Genomic DNA, 22366 nt, shown 5'->3' on the forward strand with positions numbered 1-22366 from the left:
TCTGACTAGGCCTGCTAAGGTGTGGTTTTCTTCACTGTTGTTTGTTTCCATACCATGAGCACAGATATCACCTTTCATTCTAGCTTCATGTCTTGCAGTCATGAGTACAGTGTGTGGGAAGTGTGGCCAGATTAATGACAGAGTAGAAGAGTATGCAAAAACCATTCCCACTGCTGGGGTGAAACAGTAAATGCTGTGCATCTTTTGGTGTTTGAGAGGTAGTTTGTGGTAGTGTACACCATACAGAACTTGTAGTCATAAAGACCTGAGTTTCAATTCTGATTCTGCCACTTTAAATGAATGACCTTGGATATGAAATTTAACTTACATGAACTTGTTACCCCAACTATAAAACAAAAGTCATAGTAATAATCCATCTCCTTATTTCATTGGCTGTCTGAAGATAGTGTAAGTAAAATATAGGGTAAAAACTGAACATTAAATATTTATGATAATTTATGACATCATCATCATCGATAGCATACTATTTTCAAAATTTAATGACCATCAGGTAATGAAACACAAATAATATTTTATAATCTCTCCCATGTCTCCTATTAGTTTGGCACATAGCTCTCTGCCTTCTCTTCAAGTATCATGTGATCCAAGCTTTTTAATATGTTTTTTCTTTTTGTGAGGAAGTCATATGAGGGTATATAGGATCAAAAGAGTATAGTTAATTAGAGCAACCCACTAATTTGTTCTTCTGTTCCTTCATTTATTCAACAAATATTATACCCTTTATGTATACATGCCATATTGGGCAATATACGAAATATATAAATAAGATACTGTCCCTGACTTCTAGGATTAACAAACTAAAAGTGAGAAAAACAGCAAGTACCCATTTAACTTGCATTAATAAGACAGACTGTGATGAATAGCGTAGATAATCATCAACTATTATAGGAATTTAGAGGTGGGAGGAATCAAACCTAGTTTGGAGAAGAGAGGGTGCAGGGATCATAAAAAGCATTATAGTTGATGGATTTGAACAGAGCTTTGCAATATTGATATGATTGTAATAGATACACATGGGGGATGAGAGAAAGAGGCATTGGAAACATGAGATTCAGGACATTTTTGATGGATTTAAATTAGCTTCCAGTTTTGAGGACTTCTAAAATAATGAAGAAAATTTATAACATAACCTTTGTAGGAAAAGAAACTGATGAAATTTTACTAAGCTCCATATATATTTTTATGGCCAAGTAGAAGGATGCTTCCTATATAAAGATTATGGCCCTCAGTGAATTAGTCTATCCTATTTATTCAGACCTCCATTATTTGAATATTTTATTAGAGCATAAATCAGGAATCAGAGATGTCTTTGAGAAAAAAACCACCCATGAACATTATTTAAAAGATGGAATGTTTCCTATGATTTTGATGCTGGGTGGCTACTAAGTGTATGTGACCCCATGCAAAATTAGGAAACTCTATTAAGAAGCAAAACTTGGTGTGAAGTAATGGAATTGTCACAGTTTCTTTGAAACGATGAAAAAATACTTTCAGGAGAAGCATGTTTATAGCTTTTCAATATTTGTTTAGTTCTCTTAATGAACATTACTCAGACTCAATCAGCTACATTTCAGTTGAATGCTTGGGACTTCTGGTTACTTTTTTAAGAATTTGAAGTAGAAAGGCACTTGGGGGTGGGGCTCAAGACTAGCATTTGGTTATTGGTGGTGATGGTGATATAAATGAAAAGGATAATGATCACCTTAGCCCAAATATTGTTAACTTATTAAAGCAATGTAACTGTATTTTTGCTTATTGCTGATTTGTCTATTTCAAAAAAAAGTCAGAACCTTCGCAAACATAAAATTGGACGCTGCTTTATAAAAGTTGGCATTAGATTACATACTTATTTATGTCCAGCCAAATACGCAGAAACCATTTTTTGCTGAAGAGAATTGGAACTACTTTCATATAGTTATTTTGGCTAAAGTTAGTTGAAAACAACATATTTATTTTGAATTTCCTTTAAAATTTCTCTAGAAATCTATAGAAGTAGATTTCCATCAGAGCATTATAGAGAAATGAAGAAAACATTTTTTTTATTCGTTTGATTTTTATAATTGATTTATATGTGAATCCCACATTTCTTCCTTATTATTATTATCATCATCATTATTATTATTTTTTTTTTAACAAAATCCTGGAGTGGTAGGTAGATGCAAGATAAAGGTAGAAAACATAATTTAGTGCTGTAAGAGGGCAAATATAGATGATCAGGTCTGTGCCTATAGACTAAGTACTAATCCAAGCTAGACAAGGGCAACAAAACATCCACAGATGCAGAAGATTTCTCTCAAAACAGGGGGATGAGGTTCTAAGCCTCACCTCTGTTGATCCCCAATTTCTCACCTGATGGCCCCCCTGAGACTGTGCCTGTCTTAGGTTGTTCCTCCCTTGAGGAATCTTACCCGTCTCTGGCTAACCAGTCATCTTCCAGGGCCATACAGGGAAATGTAAAGTTGGTAAGTGAGAGAGAAGCAAAATTCTTTGAAAAGGTTAGCTTTTTACTTCTTTGCAGATTTATGCCCTGAGGCTTCTATGCCCAGCATTTGTCTTGAGGTATCTTTACCACTTGGAAGAATAATGATACTCGGTAATTTTTGATATGAGGCACTAATTCTACTACAGGGTTGCAATTAGGAAGGAAGAAGAAAAGCTATAGAAGTAGCAGTCGGACAAAAACATGGGAAGATTGATTATTTCTTTGACATATCTTCTTGTAGAGTAACATAAGCATGTATAGGTTTTAAACTACTAATTAAATTGTGCACAAACATTAACATAATAGGAATACAGCTACATAACAGAAGCAGACCTACAATTACCAGCCATATCCAGTGAAACCAAGAAAACCAGTTAGGCACCCTAGGTATTTGTGAAAACTTATCAATGATATGATGGATATTGTCTAACTGAATTTTAATAGTTTGAGAAAAATCAGTCAAATTAAAACAACACATTCCTGGGAACTGTTCACATCCCATATATTCTTTTAACAGTAGGTAGTCTATAGTCGCAAGATTTTGGAGCACTGCAACTTGCACTTCTCCTAATTCTTGGTTGAGTTACAACAGTATAGATCCAGTCAAATTTGTTGTTTTATTGTATGTACAGGCCAGCTTAGATATCTCCTTCTTCATTCCAATGGCAAGTCCAGGAACCGGTGGGATGAATGCCGCTACAACTGCAACAGCGCCAGGATCTTTGTTGAAGTTTCTTGATGATCATCTTCTGGAATGAGTCTTCCAGAGGATGTTCATGTTGGAAATTCCTCTTCATATCGTATCTTAATTAGTTTTCTGGGAAGCTAAATTAGGCTTTGATCCTCTGTATAAACACAAACAAACCCTTTGCCCACACTTTGATATGATCTTTATACCATTGTGAAGAACCTATTGGAGATCACCACACAGGAACTGCTTTTTTTTTTTAAGAGAAAGGACCATTATCAGAAAAATGTACCTCCATAGCTGATCATCTGACACCCTTTAAAAGATCAAAATTAAGGATATATAAAGCATGCATTGTTCTATTGATGGTGTCCTTTGCTGTACAGAAGCTTTTCAGCTTGATGTAGTCACAATAATTCATTTTTGCTTTTCTTTCTCTTGCCCAGGGAGATATGTTCAAGAAGATGTCACTCAAGTTTATGTCCAAGAGATTTTTGCCTATTTTTTTTTCTAAGAGTTTTATGGTTTCATGACTTACATTCAGGTCTTCGATCCATTTTGAATTTTCTTTTGTGTATGGGGTTAGACAGTGATCCAGTTTCAATCTCTTACATGTAGCTGACCAGTTTTGCAGCACCATCTGTTGAAGAGACTGTCATTTCCCCATTTTATGTCCATGGCTCCTTTATCATATATGAATTGACCATATATGTTTGGGTTAATGTCTGGAGTCTCTAAACTGTTCCACTGGTCTGTGGCTCTGTTCTTGTGCCAGTACCAAATTGTCTTGATTAATGTGGCTTTGTAGTAGAGCTTGAAGTTGGGGAGTGAGATACCCCCTACTTTATTCTTCTTTCTCATGATTGCTTTGGCTATTCGGGGTCTTTGGTGTTTCCATATGAATTTTTGAATTATTTGTTCCAGTTCGTTGAAGAATGTTCTGGTAATTTGATAGGGATTGCATCAAATCTGTATATTTCTTTGGGCAGGAAGGCATTTTGACGATATTAATTCTTCCTAGCCACGAGCATGGGATGGGTTTCCATTTGTTAGTGTCCCCTTTAATTTCTCTTAAGAGTGTCTTGTAGTTTTCAGGGTATAAGTCTTTCACTTCTTTGGTTAGGTTTATTCCTAGGTATTTTATTCTTTTTGATGCAATTGTGAATGGAGTTGTTGTCCTGACTTCTTTTTCCATTTGGATCATTGTTAGTGTATAGGAAAGTCACAGATTTCTGTGTGTTAATTTTGTATCCTGCAACTTTGCTGTATTCCGATATCAGTTCTAGTAGTTTTGGAGTGGAGACTTAAGGGTTTTTTATGTACAATATCATGTCGTCTGCAAATAGTGACAGTTTAACTTCTTCTTTACCAATCTGGATTCCTTGTATTTCTTTGTTTTGACTAATTGCTATGGCTAGGAGCTCCAGTACTATGTTAAATAACAGTGGGGAGAGTGGGCATCCCTGTCTTTTTCCCGATCTCAGAGGAAAAGCTGTCAGCTTCTCGCTGTTCTGTATGATGTTGGCTGTGGGTTTATCATATATGGCCTTTATTATGTTGAGGTACTTGCCCTCTATATCCATTTCGCTGAGAGTTTTTATCATCAATGGATGTTGAATTTTGTCAAATGCTTTTTCACCATCTATGGAGATGATCATGTGGTTTTTTTCCTTCTTTTTGTTGATGTGGTGGATGATGTTGATGGATTTTCAAATGTTGTACCATCCTTGCATCCCTGGGATGAATCCCACTTGGTCATGGTGTATGATCCTTTTGATATATTTTTGAATTCGGTTTCCTAATATTTTATTGAGTATTTTTGCATCTATGTTCATCAGGGATATTGGTCTGTAATTTCCTTTTTTGGTGGGGTCTTTGCCTGGTTTTGGTATTAGGGTGATGTTGGCTTCATAGAATGAGTTTGGGAGTATTTCCTCCTCTTCTATTTTTTGGAAAACTTTAAGGAGAATGGGTATTATGTCTTCTCTGTGTGTGTGATAAAATTCCGAGGTAAATCCTTGTTGCCCAAGGGTTTTGTTCTTGGGTAGTTTTTTGATTACTGTTTCAATTTCTTTTCTCGTAATTGGTTTGTTTAACTTTTGTGTTTCTTCCTTGGTCAGTCTTGGAAGTTGTATTTTTCTAGGAAGTTGTCCATTTCTTCTAGGTTTTCCACCTTGTTGGCATATAGTTTTTCATAGTAGTCTTTAATAATTCTTTGTATTTCTGTGGAGTCTGTCGTGATTTTTCCTTTCTCATTTCTGATTCTGTCAATGTGTGTTGATTCTCTTTTTCTCTTAATAAGTTTGGCTAGAGGCTTATCTATTTTGTTTATTTTCTCAAAGAACCAGCTCTTGGTTTCATTGATTTTTTCTATTGTTTTATACTTCTCAAATGTGTTTATTTCTTCTCTGATCTTTATTGTGTCCCTCCTTCTGCTGACTTTACGCCTCATTTGTTCTTCTTTTTCCGGTTTCGATAATTATGATGTTAGACTATTCATTTGGGATTGTTCTTCCTTCTTTAAGTGTGCCTGGATCGCTTTATACTTTCCTCTTAAGACTGCTTTCGCTGCGTCCCACAGACGTTGGGGCTTTGTGTTGTTGTTGTTGTCATTTGTTTCCATATAGTCCTTGATCTCTATTTTAATTTGTTTGTTGATCTACTGATTATTGAGGAGCATGTAGTTAAGCCTCCATGTGTTTGTGAGCCTTTTTGTTTTCTTTGTAGAATTTATTTCTAGTTTTATACCTTTGTGGTCTGAAAAGTTGGTTGGTAGAATTTCAATCTTTTGGTACTTACTGAGGCTCTTTTTGTGAGCTAGTATGTGGTCTATTCTGGAGAACGTTCCATGTGCACTTGATAGGAATGAATATCCTTTTGCTTTTTGATGTAGAATTCTATAGATGTCTATTAAGTCCATCTGTTCTAGTGTGTTGTTCAGTGCCTCTGTGTCATTACTTATTTTTTGCCCAGTGTATCTATCCTTTGGTGTGAGTGGCATGTTAAAGTCTCCTAAAATGAATGCATTGCAGTCTATTTCCCCCTTTAGTTATGTTAGTATTTGTTTCACTTATGCTAGTGCTCCTGTGTTGGGTGCATATATATTTAGATGGTTATATCCTCTTTTTGGGCTGAGCCCTTTATCATTATGTAATGTCCTTCTTTATCTCTTGTTACTTTCTTTGTTTTGAAGTCTATTTTGTCTGATACTAGTACTGCAACCTCTGCTTTCTTCTCTCTGTTTTTTGCCTGAAATATATTTTTCCATCCCTTGACTTTTAGTCTGTGCATGTCTTTAGGTTTGAGGTGAGTTTCTTGTAAGCATAATATAGATAGGTCTTGCTTTCTCATCCATTCTATTACTCTGTGTCTTTTGATTGGTGCATTCAGTCCATTTACATTTTGGGTGAGTATTGAAAGATATATACTTATTGCCATTGCAGGCTTTAGATTCGTGGTTACCAAACGTTCAAGGTTAGCTTCTTTAGTATCTTACTGATTAACTTATCTCGCTTATTGAGCTATTATATACACTGTCTGGAGATTCTTTTCTTCTCTCTCTTCTTATTCCTCCTCGTCCATTCTTTATATGTTGGTTGTTTTATTCTGTGCTTTTTCGTGTTTCCTTTAACTGCTTTTAGTAGGTAGTTGATTTTATTTTTTGCCTTTAGTTAGTATTTGGTTGGTCTGCTTTCTTTGCTGTGATTTTATTTTCTCTGGTGACATCTGTGTAGTCTTAAGAGTGCTCCCGTCTAGAACAGTCCCTCTAAAATACCCTGTAGAGGTGGTTTGTGGGAGGCAAATTCCTTCAACTTTTGCTTGTCTGGAAGTTGTTTAATCCCTCCTTCATATTTAAATGATAATTGTGCTCTTTACCGTATCCTTGGTTCAAGGCCCTTCTGTTTCATTGCATTAAATATATCATGCCTTTCTCTTCTGGCCTGTAAGGTTTCTGTTGAGAAGTCTGATGATAGCCTGATGGGTTTTCCTTTATAGGTGAGCTTTTTCTCTCTAGCTGCCTTTAAATCTCTTTCCTTGTCCTTGATCTTTGCCATTTTAATTATTATGTGTCTTGGTGTTGTCCTCCTTGGGTCCTTTCTGTTGGGAGTTCTGTGTATTTCCGTGGTCTGTTAGATTATTTTCTCCCCCAGTTTTGGGAAGTTTTCAGCAAATATTTCTTCAAAGACACTTTCTATCCCTTTTTCTCTCTCTTATTCTTCTGATACCCCTATAATACAGATATTGTTCTATTTGGATTGGTCACACAGTTCTCTTAATATTGTTTCATTCCTGGAGATCCTTTTATCTCTCTCTGTGTCAGCTTCTATGTGTTCCTGTTCTCTGGTTTCTGTTCCATCAATGACCTCTTGCATCTTATACTTTCTGCTTATAAATCCTTCCAGAGTTTGTTTCACTTCTGTTATCTCCTTCTGGACGTCTGTAATCTCCCTCCGGGTGTCTGTAATCTCCCTCCGGACTTCATCCCTTAGCTCTTAGCTCTTGTATATTTCTCTTCATCTCCTTCAGCATGTTTATGGTTTTTATTTTGTATTCTTTTTCAGGAAGACTGGTTAGGTCTGTCTCCTTCTCAGGTGTTGTCTCTGTTATCTTGGTCTGCTTGACATTTTGCCTTTTTGTAGTGATAGAGATAGTTTGCAGAGCTGGCACAAGTGATGGCTGGAAGAACTTCCCTTCTTGTTGGTTTGTGGCCTTCTTCTCCTGGGAGAATAGCGACCTCTAGTGGCTTGTGCTGGGCAGCTGCGTGCAGACGGGGCTTCTGATTCTTGCCCGGCCACTATGGAGTTTATCTCTGCTGTTGCTGTGGGCGTGGCCTGCCTTGGGCAGCTGCTCCTATATGGTGGAGCTGCGTTGGAGGGGGAATGCCCGGGAGGCTATTTAACTCCATGAGGGGCCTCCGTGCTCCCTGATGCCAAGGGTTTCGAGTGCCCAGAGTTCCCCAGATTCCCTGCTCCTCTTGACTGAGTGTCCCAGGATGCTTCTGACCGGCTGTGGGGTCCCTGTCCCTTTAAGACTTCCAAAAAGCACTCACTTTTCTTTGTCCCCAGGGCGCTGGCCGCACGGACCCACTCACAGGTCTTACTGTCCTGTTTCCCTAGTTTCCAACACCCCACGCATGCACTGTGTGTCTGTGCTCCAGTGCAGATGGCTAGGGGTGGATGTTTAGCAGTCCTCAGCTCCCTCTCCCTCCCCCCTCTGACTCCTCTCCTCCCGCCACAAGCTGGGGTGAGTGGCGCTCGGGTCCTGCCAGGCTGGGGCTTGTATCTTACCCCCTTCGCGAGGCGCTGGGTTTCCCACATGTGGATGTGGTCTGGATGTTGTCCTGTGTCTTCTGGTTTCTCTTTTAGGAAGAGTTGTCTTTGTTGTATTTTAAAAATATATGTGGTTTAGGGAGGAGATTTCTGCTGCTCTACTCACGCTGCCATCTTGGCTCCGATCCGAGAAAACATCTTTTTAAGAAATAGACTTGATTTCAATGAGCAGTGAGAGTCTTTCAATGTAGTTGCCAAGTTTGGTTTGTTTTTGCAAAGGTGCTATTGTATAATTAGTTTTATAATAATAATTCACAAGAAATACCATAATAAAAATCTTCTGACAAATGGATATTCATGTATTAAAAACTTCACCCCTCCTTTCAAGAACAGTTAAAAATATGATAGTAGCTATATGATACCCAATTAAAAGTACAGAAATTTCATACCTGTATATTTTAACAGAAATTAGTTTTCAATGGGATTCTTGTGAGCAGAGTTTAAAAGTTCACATTAGTAGAATCCCACAGACAGTGCACAAATGTATGTATGTATCATCATGTAATGCTACTTGAGTGATGTAAGAAAATTTCAAACGAAACCACATTTCCAGATTTTTTTTATCCCAGCAGTTTGGCATAGAAAAAGTGGATATTTAAATTAGCATTACGCATTGTTTAACAAAATATTTGAAGTCAGGGGATCTTTTATATTGTATGGTAAATTGTCCTTCCAAACTATGAGTGATCAGAGAATTTAACATTTATAAAAAAATCTCATGACTATTTATTTCTGACAAATCCACTATGAATTAGGGAGTCACGATGGCCTGATTCACAAAACCCTCTTTTGTGTGTATTATATTGTCTTAGCTGAGGCAGGCTGCTATTACACATTACCATAGTCTGAATGGCTTAAACAAGATAAATTTATTTCTCACAGTTACAGAGGCTGGGAAGTACAAGATCACGGTGTCTACTGATTCCACCCTGGTGAGAGTAAAACTTCCTGGCTTACATAGACAGCTACCTACTTGATGTGTCCTCATATGGTAAAGAGAAAGAGGAAGCAAACTCACTCCAATGCCTCTTCTTATTAGGGCACTAATCCCATTCTGAGGGCTTCCCCCTCAGGACTCAATTACTTCCTAAAAGGCCAATTTCCAAATACTATTAGGATTAGAATTTGAACATAAGAATTTTGGGGAGACATTGAGTCCATAACAAATATAATCTAATGTGATTACAGTGTCACCTATGCTAGCATATCTATATTTAACGTCAGCTGCTATTTCCATTATATCTTTACTTTCAGCAATTTAAAACACAACTTCAGAAAACTAAATCTATATCAGAAACTCAATATACATAATAAGAGATTAGGATACTTATAGAATAAGTTAAAATACTGTTTAGTTGTATTAAAATTTATGAAGTTCACAAAAAGAGCTACCAAACTTATTGATATGTTTAAAGTATTCTTATTGTTTACATATTTCTTTTTTTACTTTCAGGTAAACCTTGTCCATTTTTCCAATTCATTTTTAAAAAGTCCCTGGAATTAAAAAAACAACACATTTTGATACTGAAACAAGGTTTCGGGATCCTTCTAAACACCTTCTGCTCTTTAGCACAGTTTGTGTTAAGCCGAAGCCTGTGCCTTGTCACTGATAATTATGAGACTGTGATCACAATTTCCTTTGGAAGCTGGTCTTGCATTACGAGCTTTGAATATTAAGACTACAAGATAGAGTATATCAAATTTATTAATTACTAGCTATGCAAACCATATTTAATTCCTAGCACTTAGCATTTCTGTCAAAGATCCTGGGAGCAAATATTTTAATATTTATGTGCTTTAATTTCTTTTCTGTGAAATATACCTCACTTTTTGTACACTTTGTTTCTACACTTACATTTCTTTAGATTGAGCCTACATCAGAAAACTAGTTGGGCTAATTATAAGCCATGTTTGCTCCTCATTTTATTTCACATAAGCCAATTTGGCATTTGCTAGCAAACACATTTTTTAACAACTAATCAAGTCAGAAGAAGTTACCAATATCTGGTTTAAAAACTTTGTGGGTTCATCCATGTTTTTTGTTTTCCATTGATTGAGTCCCTATTATGTATCTATTTATGGGAATGGGGTTTGTCTCTCCCCATTAGTTTATGATCTAATGGGGAGAGACAAACCATAAACAGAATAAATGATTATATAGTTATTGATTAAAAATGTAAATAGACAAAATAAACTCATATGTACTATTTTTAAAACATTTTTTGCAGATTTTGTTTCACAGTTTATGAGACCAGAGTTCCTAAATCATAACAAGAATGGAAAGTACATATAGTGATTTAAATTTTCCTACATTCTCTCTGCTTAAACTTTACTGGTAGATTTTTTTTAGTGTGTTATGTTTGTCTCTAAATTTTCAGAAGAACAGTATGGGATGCAGACAACTGTTATCAAGTGCATATTCACATAATATGTATTTTTGTAATGTGACACTTGTGTTTATTTGAATATTCTTAGTCTCAACCCAACACTTGCTGTGCTTATTCATAAACTTAATATTTGCCTAGTCAGGTGATGTTGAACATTAGAGTGAAATAAAAATGTCAGATTCCTTGAGCCTGTAGATTAGATGGTAATGTTTTATCAGTGTCAATTCCCTGATTTTAAAGGTTTGACTGTGATTGTGTAGGAAAGTATCCTCATTTTTAGGACATAAACATTGGAGTTTTAAAGAGTAATGGGGTAACATGTCTGAACCCTAAGATCAAATGCTTCAGAAGAATACATTGTAATATGCACAAAAGTCCTCAGATTCCCATAAATAGACTTATACATTCAGATTTTATTTGGGCTGGCATCCAATGGTGTGTCTGTTAATCAACTCTTCAAAAAACAAAACAAAAAGAGAACCCTGATTTGTATTTGCCAAATTCTGTGTTGTAAATGTTCCCACCATGACTGATTTCAAATTACCAACAGTTTTATACCTGGGTCATATAATTACTGGGTATTTAACAAGTAGCTCTAGTTTAGCCAGCTCTAAGACAATACTCTTCTTTAAAGTGTTACATGAAATATAAAAAATCTTATCAAATCAAACTCCATGCCAATCTCCCCCAATGTGCATAAACAAAACAAAACTTTTTCAAACCAGTTTAACTACAAATTTCTGTTTCTTCAGGAAAGCATAACATGTTAACTGAAAGCTAGAGAAATCTCTATAAAAGTTAATGATAAGCAGTTGTTTTCCTATTGAAATTATACCACCTCAAGATAGAATGATGCCAAATTGGAAGGAGTATAATTGTATTTGGGCCTTTTTCTTCTACCACTATGTAAATATTTCTACTCCGGTGTGAAAAAAGTTTGGTGATTACAGGTGTTGATTCCTGCAAATGCCCTTAAATAGTGAAAGCTATCAGAAGGAAGAATAGACTTGGCTGTCCATTCACTAGTGTTGTCTTCATTTTCTTTTCACAGGTAGGAGACAAAGCCATAGCTTTTTAGGGCTCTGAGAAGTGATGAGGCTTTTAGAAGCTTAGACTTCTAAAGAAAAATATAGAAAAAATAAAGAAAATTTTACAACCTCCATGGGTGTAAACAATTAACAATGAATGTTAGATATATAGAACATACCTATTACAGCAACACTGTTGTACATGGTAACCACTAACTACATGTGGCTCTTTCAATTTAAACTAATGAAATAAAATAAAAACTTCAGTTCTTCACTTGCAACTAGTCATAGTTCAACTGCTCAATAATCACATAGTACTTGTGGGTAATATATTAGCACAAGTATAGGACATTTATGTTATTGCAGAATATTTTATAGGTCAATGCTGTTCTAGACTGGAAGTAGGGTAGATGAAAAGTCTAGTCATGGATAATCTCTGAGAAAAAAAGATAAAACATTAAAAAATCAGCAAGTGAGTGTAATTGGTCTTGCTGTCAGCCAGAAAGGATAATTACTCCTAAATATTGGCTTGCTCTAGTATTTTTTATTTTTTATTCATTTTATTATCATTAATCTACAATGACATGAAGAACATTATGGTTACTAGATTCTCCCCTTCACCAAGTTCCCCCCCACAAACCCCATTAGAGTCTCTGTTCATCAGTGTAGTAAGATGCTGTAGACCCACTACTTGTCTTCTCTGTGTTGCACAGCCATCCCTATGCCGTCCCCCACATTATACATGCTAATCGTAAGGCTCCCTTTCTTTTTCCCTGCCCTTAACCCTCCCTTTCCACCCTTCCTGCCCAGTCCGTATCCCTTTGGTAAGCATTAGTCCATTCTTCGGTTCTGTGATTCTGCTGCTGTTTTATTCCTTCAGTTTTTCTTTGTTCTTCTACTCCACATAGGAGTGAAATCATTTGCTACTTGTCTTTCTCTGCCTGGCTTATTTCACTGAGCATAATACACTCTAGCTCCATCCATGTTGTTGCAAATGGTAGGATCTATTTTTTTCTTATGGCTGAGTAATATTCCATTGTGTATATGTACCACATCTTCTTTATCCATTCATCTACTGATGGACATTTAGGTTGCTTCCATATCTTGGCTATTGTAAACAGTGCAGCGATAAGCATAGGGGTGCATCTGTCTTTTTCAAACTGGAGTGCTGCATTCTTAGGGTAGATTCCTAGAAGTGGAATTCCTGGATCAAATGGTATTTCTATTTTGAGCTTTTTGAGGAACCTCCATACTGCTTTCCACAATGGTTGAACTAATTTACATTCCCAACAGCAGCATAGGAGGGTTCCCTGTTCTCCACAACCTCGCCAACATTTCTTGTTGTTTGTCTTTTGGATGGTGGCGATCCTTACTGGTGTGAGGTGATATCTCATTGTGGTTTTAATTTGCATTTCTCTGATGACATGCGAGGTGGAGTATCTTTTCATGTGTCTGTTGGCCATCTGAATTTCTTCCTTGGAGAAATGTCTGTTCAGCTCCTCTGCCCATTTTTAATTGGATTATTTGCTTTTTGTTTGTTGAGGTGCATGAGCTCTTTATATATTTTGGATGTCAACCCTTTAACGGATCTGCCATTTATGAATATACTCTCCCATACTGTAGGGTACCTTTTTGTTCTATTGATGGTGTCCTTTGCTGTACAGAAGCTTTTCAGCTTGAGAAAGTCCCACTTGTTCATTTTTGCTTTTGTTTCCGTTGCCCAGGGAGATATGTGCATGAAGAAGTTGCTCGTGTTTATGTCCTAGAGATTTTTGCTTATGTATTTTTCTAAGAGTTTAATGGTTTCATGACTTACATTCAGGTCTTTGATCCATTTTCAATTTACTGTTGTGTATGGGGTTAGGCAGTGATCCAGTTTCATTCCCTTACATGTAGCTGTCCAGTTTTGCCAGCACCATCTGTTGAAGAGACTGCCATTTCCCCATTGAATGTCCTTGGCTCCTTTATCATATATTAATTGACCATAAATGTTTGGGTTAATATCTGGGGTCTCTATTCTGTTCCACTCATCTGTGACTATGTTCTTGTGCCAGTACCAAATTGTCTTGAATACTGTGGTTTTGTAGTAGAGCTTGAAGTTGGGGAGCAAGATCCCCCCCATTTTATTCTTCCTTCTCAGGATTGCTTCCACTATTCAGGATCTTTGGTGGTTTCATATGAGTTTTTTAACTATTTGTTCCAGTTCATTGAAGAATGCTGTTAGTAATTTGATAGGGATTGCATCAAATCTGTATGTTGCTTTGGGCAGGATGACCATTTTGATGCTGTTAATTTTTCCTAGCCAAGAGCATGGGATGAGATTCCATTTGTTAGTGTCCTCTTTAATTTCTCTTAAGAGTGTCTTGTAGTTTTCAGGGTATAGGTCTTTCACTTCCTTGGTTAGGTTTAAGCCTAAGTATTTTATTCTTTTTGATTCAATTGTGAATGGAATTATTTTCCTGATTTCTCTTTCTATTAGTTCATTGTTAGTTTATAGGAAAGCCACAGATTTCTGTGTGTTAATTTTGTATCCTGCAACTTTGATGTATTCCGATATCAGTTCTAGTAGTTTTGGGGTGGAGTATTTAGGGTTTTTTATGTACAATATCATGGCATCTGCAAATAGTGACAATTTGACTTCTTCTTTACCAATCTGGATTCCTTGTATTTCTTTGTTTTGTCTGATTGCCATGGCTAGGACCTCCAGTACTATCTTAAATAGAAGTGGGGAGAGTGGGCATCCCTTTCTTGTTCCCAATCTTAGAGGAGAAGCTTTCAGCTTTTCACTGTTCAGTATGATGTTGGCTGTGGGTTTATCATATATGTTACCTGCGATCTATATCCATTTTGTTGAGAGTTTTTATCATGAATTGATGTTGAATTTTGTCGAATGCTTTTTCAGCATCTATGGAGATGATCATGTGGTTTTTGTCCGTCTTTTTGTTTATGTGGTGAATAATGTTGATGGATTTTCTAATGTTGTACCATCTTTGCATCCCTGGGATGAATCCCACTTGGTCATGGTGTACGATCCTTTTGAATGTATTTTTGAATTCGGTTTGCTAATATTTTGTTGAGTATTTTTGCATCTATGTACATCAGGGATATTGGTCTGTAATTTTATTTTTTGGTGGGGTCTTTGCCTGGTTCTGGTATTAGGGTGATGTTGGCTTCATGGAATGAGTTTGGGAGTATTCCCTCCTCTTCTATTTTTTGGAAAACTTTAAGGAGAATGGGTGTTATATCTTCTCTGTATGCCTGATAAAATTCCAAGGTTAATCCATCTGGCCTGGGGCTTTTTTTCTTGGGTAGTTTTTTGATTACTGCTTCAATTTCTTTGCTGGTAATTGGTTTGTTTAGGTTTTGTGTTTCTTCCTTGGTCAGTCTTGGAAGGTTGTATTTTTCTAGGAAGTTGTCTATTTCTTCTAGGTTTTCCAGCTTCTTAGCATACAGATTTTCATAATAGTGTCTAATAATTCTTGTATTTCTGTTGGGTCCGTCGTAATGTTTCCTATCTCATTTCTGATTCTGTTGATATGTGTTGATTCTCTTCTTCTCTTAATAAGTCTGGCTAGAGGCTTATCTATTTTGTTTATTTTCTCGAAGAACCAGCTCTTGATTTCATTGATTTTTTTCTATTGTTTTATTCTTCTCAATTTTATTTATTTCTTCTCTGCTCTTTATTATGTCCCTCCTTCTGCTGACTTTAGGCCTATTGCTTCTTCTTTTTCCAATTTTCATAATTGTGATGTTAGACTATTCATTTGGGTTTGTTCCTCCTTCTTTGAATATGCCTGGATTGCTCTATACTTTCCTATTAAGACTGCTTTTGCTGCATCACAGAGAACTTGGGGCTTTGTGTTGTTGTCATTTAATTCCATATATTGCTGGATCTCCATTTTAATTTGGTCGTTGATCCATTGACTATTTAGGAGCGTATTGTTAAGCCTCCATGTGTTTGGGAGCCTTTTTCCTTTCTTTGTACAATTTAGTTCTAGTTTTATACCTTTGTGGTCTGAAAAGTTGGTTGGTAGGATTTCAATCTTTTTGAATTTACTGAGGCTTTTTTTGTAGCCTAGTACGTGGTCTATTCTGGAGAATGTTCCATGTGCACTTGAGACAAATGTGTATCCTGTTGCTTTTGGGTGTAGAGTTCTATAGATGTCTATTAGGTCCATCTGTTCTAGTGTGTTGTTCAGTGCCTCTGTGTCCTTACTTATTTTCTGTCTGGTGGGTCTGTCCTTTGGAGTAAATGGTGTGTTGAAGTCTCCTAAAAATGAATGCATTTCATTCTATTTCCTCCTTTATTTCTGTTATTATTTGTTCCACATATGCTGGTGCTCCTGTGTTGGGTGCATATATATTTATAATGGTTATATCCTCTTGTTGGACTGAGCCCTTTATCATTATGTAATGTCGTTCTTTATCTCTTGTTACTTTCTTTGTTTTGAAGTCTATTTTGTCTGTTACACGTACTGCAATGCCTGCTTTTTTCTCCCTATTGTTTGCATGAAATATCTTTTTCCATCCCTTAACTTTTAGTCTGTGCATGTCTTTGGGTTTACAGTGAGTCTCTTGTAAGCAGCATATATATGGATCTTGTTTTTTCATCTATTCAGTTACTCTATGTCTTTTCATTGATACATTCAGTCCATTTACATTTAGGGTGATTATCGATAGGTATGTACTTATTGCCATTTCAGGCTTTAGATTCGTGGTTACCAAAGATTTCAGGTTACTTTCCTTACTATCTAAGAGTTTAACTTAACTCACTTATTCTGCCTTTACAAACACAATCTAAAGGTTCTTTTCTATTTCTCCTTCTTTTTCTTCCTCCTTCACCCTTCATATATTAGGTATCAAATTCTGTACTTGTTGTCTATCCCTTGATTAACTTTGAGGATAGTTAATTTAATCTTGCATTTGCTTCACTATTAGCTGTTCTACTTTCTTTCCTGTGGTTTTTTTTTACCTCTGGTGACAGCTCTTCAACCTTTGGAACACTTCCATCTATAGCAGTCCCTCCAAAATAGACTGCAGAGATAGTTTGTGGGAGGTAAATTCTCTCAGCTTTTGCTTAATTGGAAATTGTTTAATCCCTCCTTCAAATTTAAATGACAGTCTTGCCAGATAAAGTAATCTTAGTTCCAGACACTTCTGCTTCATGGCATTAAATACATCATGCCACTCCCTTCTGGCCTGTAAGGTTTCTGCTGAGAAGTGTGATTTTAGCCTAATGGGCTTTCCTTTGTATGTGATCTTATTTCTCCCTCTGGTTGCTTTCATCAGTCTGTCCTTATCCTTGATCTTTCCCATTGTAACTACTATGTGTCTTGGTGTTGTCCTCCTTGTTTCCCTTGTGTTGGGAGATCTATGGATCTCCATAGCCTGAGAGTGTATGGATTTGTCACACTGTTCTCTCAATATTCTTTCATTCTTAGAGATCCTTTTTTCTCTCTGTGCCTCAGCTTCATTGTATTCTTCTTCTCTAGTTTCTATTTCATTTATTGTCTCCTCTACCATATCCAACCTGCTTTTAATACCCTCCATTGTGCTCTTCAATGATTGGATCTCTGACCTGAATTCATTCCTGAATTCTTGGATGTGTTTCTGTACCTCCATTAGAATGTTGATGATTTTTATTTTGAATTCCCTTTCAGGAAGAGTCACGAAGTCCATATCATTTAAATCTTTCTTGGGAGTTGTATTAATTATTTTACTCTGGACAAGGTTCGTTTGGCATTTCATGTTTGTATATGGCACCCTCTAGTGTCCAGAAGATATATTCTGGAGCTGCTCAGCCCCTGAAGCAATGTCAGGGGTTGCAGGTGAGTGGTACTGGTGCCTGGGGGGGAGGAAAGAGCTGTTCCCCACCTCCCGGCTGCTGTGCCTGTCTCTGCTGCCTGAGCCAGTGGGCTGGTCACACAGGTATAAGTTTTTGTCCCAATGCAGCCGGATATGGATCCCTGCTTTCCACAAGCCGCTGGAATCCCAGTCTCCCCAGGAACTCAGCCTGTATTAACTTTCCAACCTGATAGTTATGCAAGTCTCATGAAAGCACCATGAAATGTAGGTTTGTGCTGCCAGAGCAGCTCTCCCGAGCTTGGTATTCAGCAGTCTCAAACCTTCCACTTCCCCCCTGCTCTGTTTCTCTTCCTCCCACCGGTGAGGTGGGGTGGGGGAAGGGCTTGGGTCCCGTGGAGCCACAGCTCTGGTACGTTACCCCGTTTGGTGAGGTCTGCTTTTCTCCAGTTGTATGCAGTCTGGCACTGTCCTCTTTCCTGTTGCTCTTTCAGGATTAGTTACGCCAATTATATTTTCTAATTGTATCCAGTTTTAGGAGGAAGCCTCTGTCTCTCCTCTCACGCTGACATCTTTAATCTCTTCTTGCTGTATTATTTTATCATCATTTTCTGTTAGAAAACAGAGAATGAGAACATGGAATTCACTGATTTAGCAAAGTTTTAACATGTGCAAAGGACTGTTACATTGTCTTATCAAAAACCCAAAAACTAAACAGATATAAGCCCCACCCCCAAAAGAATTTATAGAAGTATATATACTGTTAGTCGCTAGAGCAATCATATTTTGTTAACTAAATAAGATACTTCAAGAAGCAGATTTCATTGCAGGCAATATGGCATAATGATTAAGACCATGTGCTCTGAAGTCAGACTGTCTTCCTGTATGTGAATCCTCATTTCACCGTTGCTTGTTACGTGACTTCAGGTAGTTTACCTACTTGTAGCTCAATTTGCCTCAGGTCTCGGTGAAATGGGGATAATAATTGTATCTCCTTCATAGTGTTAATGAGGGACTAAATGTAATAAATCGTGTTAATGCACTTAGAGCACTATTTGGCATGTAGTAAATAGTGTATATTGCCTGATATTATTCTATTTGAATATGTTTATATTCAAGGATCTATATACAAATGTTAGTAAGTGGAAAACAATATGGTGGCTGAGAGCTAGGCTGATAAAAATGTGACTTCGACTATATGCATTCTTCATATAACTTCTCATTAGTAGCAGGACCAAGCATTCCTCTACCATTAGATGCATATGAGCGTTGGACCCTCCCTCTAGAGACCATTTATTTGTTCACCTGTAATGGTTGCTTTGATCTTCATTGCCACTAAAGGCTAGAGATTAAGTATGAACTGGAGAGGAGTGTCCATTCTAATATCAAAATTGATCTGATTTCTTTATGATTTTAAATTATGTTTCAATGTTTACATGTGGATTATTTAGTCTTTAGTTTGACCTACAACCATATATAAACCATATGAAAACAGCCATAGACCTTCCTTCTATCCCCAGTGGATACAGTAGGCAGTCAATAAATGTTGCTTGAATGAATGCAAACTAATGATTCATTGGATATTAAACTTTGGGGAGTGTTTCCAACATAAATGGTCATTAGTGATACAGACCTTAATTCTGAAACTGGAAAAGACATTAAAAGTTACAAACAAATGTTTTGTTGTTTTTTTTTCTGTTTTTGTTTTTAGTTTTTTGCCAGAAACTAATCTGAGAATATTATTATGCCAGCAACATGGTCTTTAGTTCTGACTGAGATCCCTTTACTGTTGGCTCAGCTCTTAGCATTTGTGGCTAATAACTAATATAGCAATACCATGAACTGGAAATTACATTACGCTCAGAATAGGCTTGCACTCTATTCATCTTTCAGTCATATCGTTAAATGTGGTAAAAACTGAAGAGCAAAATAGGTAAAATACTTGACTTGTATGAAAACCTACTTCCTATTTGACATTTAAGTACCTTATAATATTTTTTTTCTGTACTTTTGGTAAACTGTAATACCCTTGTGCTATAGTTTTCTCTGATAATGAATTTTAGAAATTTGAGTATGAAGCTGTTATTTGGCTGTTTACCAATACCATCTGATTAGCTGTGGTTTTTTTTTTGGCTGAGCAGTTGGCAATTAATGAATTGATAGGAAATGGTCACAAGGCAGTGGCATTAGCATGTGAACATCTGGTATTAAAATTAGTCAACACGGAGAGGTTTTTTTTGTGTGATAATCCAAATTTACTGAAAAATTACCAGTTCAGTCTTAAATTAAGCTTTATGGAAAGACAAAACTATTATTACTTTTTAGAACATGAGATGAAGATGCAGTGAGTGAGAATTGAGGGTAACATGGGGGCAGGGGTGTTTGCATGGGTGGCAGAGGTCCAAGCCTACAACATAATTTAGAAGCCATGCATTTTCCAACTGAACTATCCATTCTCCTATTTGAGGGCATTTACATGCTATGAGTAGCTATTATGGCTGATTCCCTTAAGCTGCAGCCTCTTCCAGAACAAGCTGATCACATAGAAGAGGTGAGAGGGTCCACACAGGTCACAGAAAGGGTGTGCCTATAATTTTGGACTCCTCCATGGTTACATGTTCCAGCTGCATCCCCAGTTTGCCTGTTTCTTCTAAGTCCATGCAAATCCTGCCATATACATCTATGTTAATGTAAATACAACTGGCAATTGGTGATTGTAGAAAGCGATTAACTCTTAAACTGATTCATAAAGATTAATAAAGTGTCATGTTTCTGATACTATTCAGAGATACCAAATTTGGCATCAAATTCTTCCTCAGGATTGGTGGCAAGCCAAGTTAGCAGCAACAATGAACAAACTTTATTTTCCTGTCCCTGATTTCATTATTAAAGTCTGTTAGGTTACAATCTGTTCTGCTTCTTTAGAACTCTAGTGACAGTACAGAAGGAGCTCATCAATTAAATATGAAATATCAAGACAAATGCATGAATAAAATATCTAGCATTCAGATAAATTTCCAAAAACCACTCCTCAGTAGTAAAATGCCATTAAATCCTTTAGGAACTCATTAATAGATTAACATTTGGAAGAGTAATTACAGTTAGAGTTGAATTCCAATTAAATAAAAATAAAAAGACAAAGTATATATTACATAATCCCACTGAATGCTTTTAAGAATCAATATTATAAAATATCAGCGCTCCAAAGTCTTACAACTACAAACTATTTATTGTTAAAAGAACATATGGAATGTGAACAGTCCCCAGGAATGGGTTGTTTTAATTTGTCTGATTTCTCTCAGACTGTTCAAGTTCATTTGGACAATATCCACCATATCATAGATAAGTTTTCACAAATGCCTAAGGTGCCTAACTGGTTTTCTTGGTTTCACTGCAGATGGCTGGTAATTACAGATATGCTTTGGTTATGTAACTATACTCCTATTATGTTAATGTGTGTGTGCAATTTAAGTAGTAGCTTAAAACCTATACATGCTGAAGTTACTCTACAAGAAGATATATCAAAGAAATAATCAATCTTCCCATGTTTTCTTCCGCCTGCTACTTCTATAGCTTTTCTTCTTCCCTCCTAATTACAACCCTTAAATAGAATTCGTGCCTCATATCAAATTTACCGAGTATCATAATTCTTCCAAGTGGTAAAGATACCTCAAGACAACTGCTGGGCATAGAAGCCACAGGGCATAAATATGCAAAGAAGTAAAAAGCTAACTTTTTCAAACAATAAGGCTTCTCTCTCACTTACCAACTTCACATTTCCCTGTATGGCCCCGGAAGATGACTGGTTAGCCAGAGACGGGTAAGATTCCTCAAGGGAGGAACAACCTAAGACAGGCACAGTCGCAGGGGGGCCATCAGGTGAGAAATTGGGGATCAACAGAGGTGAGGCTTAGAACCTCACCCCCCCGTTCTGAGAGAAATCTTCTGCATACGTGGATGTTTTATTGCCCTGGTCTAGCTTGGATTAACACATAGTCTACAGGCACACACCTGATCATCTACATGTGCTCTCTTACAACACTAAACTATGTTTTCTACCTTTATCTTGTATCTACCTACCACTTCAGCATTTTATTAAAAATAATAATAATAAAGAGAGAAATGTGGTATCCACATATAAATCAAGTATAAAAACCAAATGAGTATTCATATTTGAACTGACTGTTTATAGTTCATAATGCATGAGCAAAACCGAAAGTTTCTGTGATGACTGCCCTTGTACTGTTCACTATGTAACTTATTCATTATGTAAGAATTTGTTCTACATGTAAAAACTTGTTTGTTATGCCTCAGAAGATTGGAGACTGACAAAAATTAGGCTTGGGGTGGAATAATGATTGTGCATTGAGCATTGACTCCCCTATACAGAATTTTATTGTCGTTAACAACCATTTGATCAATAAATATGAGAGATGCCCTCACAAAAAAAAAAAAAAAAAAAAAAAGGACAGACTTCCAATGGTAAAATAAATTAGTAACCGGGATGTAATGTATAGCATAAGGAATATAGTCAAGATATTGTAACAGCCTGGTAGGGTGATAGCTGGAACCTAGAATTATGTATATAAATGTTCTACCACTGTGTTGTACACTTGAAACTCATGTAA

At 36.6% G+C, this 22366-nt stretch overlaps 1 protein-coding gene across 3 annotated transcripts in view; it reads left to right on the plus strand.

Moving 5' to 3' along the window:
• DACH2 (dachshund family transcription factor 2) overlaps positions 1-22366 on the plus strand; it is a 761757-nt gene that overhangs the window by 571041 nt on the left and 168350 nt on the right. The window lies entirely within an intron of this gene.

Source organism: Manis pentadactyla, chromosome X (assembly GCF_030020395.1).
Source record: "Manis pentadactyla isolate mManPen7 chromosome X, mManPen7.hap1, whole genome shotgun sequence".
NCBI lineage: Eukaryota > Metazoa > Chordata > Mammalia > Pholidota > Manidae > Manis > Manis pentadactyla.